The 4220-nt window shown below is 44.2% G+C and overlaps 1 pseudogene; it reads left to right on the top strand.

The window, feature by feature from the left end:
* Positions 1–498: 498 nt before the first annotated feature.
* Positions 499–1820, top strand: LOC128572877 (E3 ubiquitin-protein ligase makorin-1-like; annotated as a pseudogene).
* The last annotated feature ends 2400 nt before the right edge of the window (positions 1821–4220 follow it).

Below are 4220 nucleotides of genomic sequence, written 5' to 3'. Positions count from 1 at the left end.
TCCTTCAAAAGAAATATTAGGAGAGGCTGATAAATTCTCTCAAACTCAAATTTCTGATGTCTTTGGAAGTTAAATAACTTCGGCCTAAAATCAAACTGCTAGAACTTTAATTAGAAAGCTAACATCTTGGGGTGGTGCCTGTGGCACAGTGCGTAGGGTGCTGGGCCTGATGCACCGAGGGTGGCGGGTTTGAACCCAGTCCCGGCCAAACTGCAACAAAAAAATAGCCGGGAGTTGGGGCGGACCCCTGTAGTCCCAGCTACTCAGGAGCCTGAGGCATGAGAATCAAGTAAGCCTAAGAGCTGGAGTTTGCTGTGAGGTGTGATGCCACATCCCTCTACTGAGGAGTGAGATGCTGTCTCTAAGAAAAAAAAAAGGAACAACAGCCACATCAGGAGCAGGAGAAGCAGCGGTGGCAGTGGCCTCCCCCCAACAGTCGCCGCCCTGCCCTCGAGGGCGGGGGGAGGAGGAGGTGGCAGTGGCTGGACTAAACAGGTCACCTGCAGGTATTTTATGCATGAGGTTTGTAAAGAAGGAGATAACTGTCGCTACCCTCATGACCACTCTGATAGTCCGTATGGTGTAGTGTGCAAGTATTATCAGCAAAGGTATTGTATTTATGGAGACCGCTGCAGATATGAACATAGCAAGCCATTAAAACAGGAAGAAGCAACTGCTACAGACCTAAGTGCAAAGTCATTTTTTGCTGCTTCCTCAAGTCTCTCTTCAGCAGTCGGACCACTTGTTGAAATGAATACCGGTGAAGCTGAGTCAATAAATTCAAACTTTAAAAGTGTAGGAGCAGGTCCAGAGGACTGGGTGAATGCTATTGAGTTTGTTCCTGGACAACCCTACTGTGGCCGTACTGCACCTTTCTGCACTGAAGCACCCCTGCAGGGCTCAGTAACCAAGGAAGAATCAGAGAAAGAGCAAACCACTGTGGAAACAAAGAAGCAGCTTTACCCCCATGCTGCTGCGGGAGAGGGCCGATTTGGGGAAAACTGTGTGTATCTCCACTGGGACTCATGTGATATGTGTGGGCTGCAGGTCCTACATTCAATGGATGCTGCCCAGAGATTGCAACATATAAAATCTTGCATTGAGGCCCATGAGAAGGACATGGGGCTCTCTTTTGCTGTGCAGCACAGCAAGGACATGGTGTGTGGGAACTGCATGGAGGTAGTGTATGAGAAAGCCAACCCCAGTGAGCGCTGCTTCGGGATCCTCTCTAACTGCAACCACACCTACTGTCTCCAGTGCATTCGCAAGTGAAGGAGTGCTAAGCAATTTGAGAGCAAGATCGTAAAGTCCTGCCCAGAATGCCGGATCACATCTAACTTTCTCATTCCAAGTGAGTACTGGGTGGAGGAGAAAGAAAAGAAGCAGAAACTCATTCAGAAATACAAGGAGGCAATGAGCAACAAAGTGTGCAGGTATTTTGATGAAGGACGTGAGAGCTGCCCATTTGGAGGGAACTGTTTTTAAAAGCGAGCATACCTTGATGGCTGTAGAGAGGAGCCACAGAGACAGAAAGTGGGAACATCAAGCAGATACCCAGCCCAAGGAAGGAACCACTTTTGGGAGCTCCTTGAGGAAAGAGAGAACAGCAGTCCCTTTGACAACAATGAAGAAGAGGTTGTCACCTTTGAGCTGGGTGAGATGTTGCTTATGCTTTTGGCTGCAGGTGGGGACGATGAACTGACAGACTCTGAAGATGAGTGGGACTTGTTTCATGATGAGCTGGAAGATTTTTATGACTTGGATCTATAGCAACCTTGCGTGGTGCATGGACTGGTCTTCTGAGCCTCAGACAGTAGCTGTCCCCTGTGCTGGTGTGGCAGTGCCTGTGTTTCTCTCCTAGGCAAGCCTATCAACTCCAGGTGCTGTCCTAATAATTTTTACCCAGGGCCTGTCTTCTCAATCCCTCACTTTTCCCCCAAGGAGTGTGTAATCTTAAAGTTAGTTTTTTTGTAACATGAGTTTAACTGTCAGACAGTTAGTATAGGTTTATTGCATCATCTGTTTTCAACCAGATTGTGTTAATGAACTTTTCATGCTTGTTTTGAGAATCCCTGGGTTCAAAAGTAAAAGTAATGGCCCTACTCTGGGGTCCAAGAATAGAAATGTTGGGTGAAGGGACCTAAGCTGGCAAGTAGCCTTCTGCTACAAACTAGGAGGTGGATCCTTGAGGTTTCTGGTGAAATCTGCACATCTGTGTTTTTATATCTGTTCACTACCCTATAATCCCCACCATGTGCACTTGTTCTGTGGTTTTGGTCTCATGTTAATTGCACACAAGTAATACTACTGGGTAACCAGAACCAGGTGCAAATGTGTTGAGATTTCTACTGTGTTTTGCATGACAGGAAAATTGAGAAAGAATACATATAAAAGATATAGGGGCATAAAATCAGTGCAGAGTTGGAAGTTGACTCCCAAGGACTGATAGGCTTGGCAGTGTGTATGTGTCTGTGAGTGAGTGTGTGTGATAAGCTTCTTATCCCCGCATGGATGCAGTATTCTTAGCCTTGTAAAACTTGGTTTAGTGTTTCCAGCCTTGTGTGGCAGATAGATCATAAAGGACAGAGCGGTACCTTTGTAGTTAATATAGTAAGGCTAGCTCTGTCTATATACAAAGAAATGGGGTTAGCCATAGACATTAAAGCTATCTGGCCATCCCATATATTAACACAAACTAGCTCTTGGATATGCAGTTGTATTTAATATTCTATGATCCAGCCTTTCCAGTCTAGGCACTTTCACTTTTCACTTTCTGAAAAACCTTTGTCCTCATAAGAGGAGTTCTGTTGTTTGTTTTTTGTGTTTGTTTTGGTGGGTATTTGCCTCATTCCATCCCTGAGCTTTCCAGGTAGACAGATGTGATTCAAAACTATGTTCTAAGGTGTTTATTGTAGTGAAGTAATTGATTGCAGTACTAAGTCACACTTTTCCATTAAAGGGGTGAGGGAAGTAATAGATAATGCAAGCTAAAATTCAGTTGGAAGAATTCCTTGATTGAAAATTTGACCATTGCATTTTCTTGCTCTTTTTCCTAAAAATAACATGGAGATGTTCCTAGTTTGTCCATCTTTGATTCCTTGGGCCCCACCCATTCTTTCACTTTAAGAAAAAACAAATGTTGCAGAGGCCTCTGTATTTTGCAGCTGCCCTTTTTTAAGAAGCACTTTTCCCAAATAAAATGATTAAAAAAAAACACACACACACAGAAAGCTAACATATCCATGAGTATTGCTAATCTAACTTTAAACAGAACAGAAATCAGTTACATGGAATGGGGCTGATTTGTTAGGGTTTTTTTGAAACACTGGTGATCCAGTCTGTGTTCTGTTTTACAGAAGTCATTAAAGCCATTTTCTTTCTCTTCAGCTATTTGTAGCTTTCAACAATGTATGTACTTATAGGTAGAATCTGAAACATTTATTTTTTCTCTCTCCTTGTTGTAAACATGTGCCATCTGGAAGAAAGACTCGAATTTCACTTCAGGTATAAATCAGATGGTGATTTATTACACCTGTGTAGGGGACTGCAGTGATTTATTATACCTGCGCAGGCGGGCCATCATCCAAAGGGTTAACGGCCCCGAAGTGAAGGGCAGGCAGACTTTTATATCATTTTTGTTGCCATGCAAGCAAGCAGAAACAAAAGCAGAACATGGCTGGTTAGCTCAGGGGTGAGGTTACAGTCCAGGGGGCTACAGCGTGGCAGTTGGCATGAGAGCATGGCAGTTGGCATGGGGACAGCTTGAATAAGCTTTTGCCATTGTTTTATCTATGGCTAGGAGTCTATGGGAACTCAGGGAACTTCCTTATTCTATTCTGAAACCTGTTCCCAGATTTTGCCCAATGGGGTGGGGTGGTGGTAGTTTGAGACGTTAGGGGCCTTTAGGGGTCTTTTTGCTGGGTCAGTTATTACACCCCCCACTGGTCTTTTTGGGAATCAAATCCTTGATTCATCTGTGTCACTGGGAAGGGGCTGACAATGGGTATGCAATACTATTGATTTTCTTATTCAGGGCTTTGCAGGGAATCCTTATTTTTCAGGCTCAGGTGAGCTCAGATATCAGACTCCCATTTTCAGGCACAAACTCTCTGAGCTTCAGTAAGGTCATGAACAAAGCAGTTCTAAACATTTTGGATGGCTCTACTCTGACTAAGGAGCGCACACCCTAATTCTCTCCCTAGACAAAAATTGCAGCAAAG

This window comes from Nycticebus coucang, chromosome 20 (assembly GCF_027406575.1).
Source record: "Nycticebus coucang isolate mNycCou1 chromosome 20, mNycCou1.pri, whole genome shotgun sequence".
NCBI classification, from domain to species: Eukaryota; Metazoa; Chordata; class Mammalia; order Primates; family Lorisidae; genus Nycticebus; species Nycticebus coucang.
This window is presented reverse-complemented; position numbering and strand designations above follow the sequence as displayed.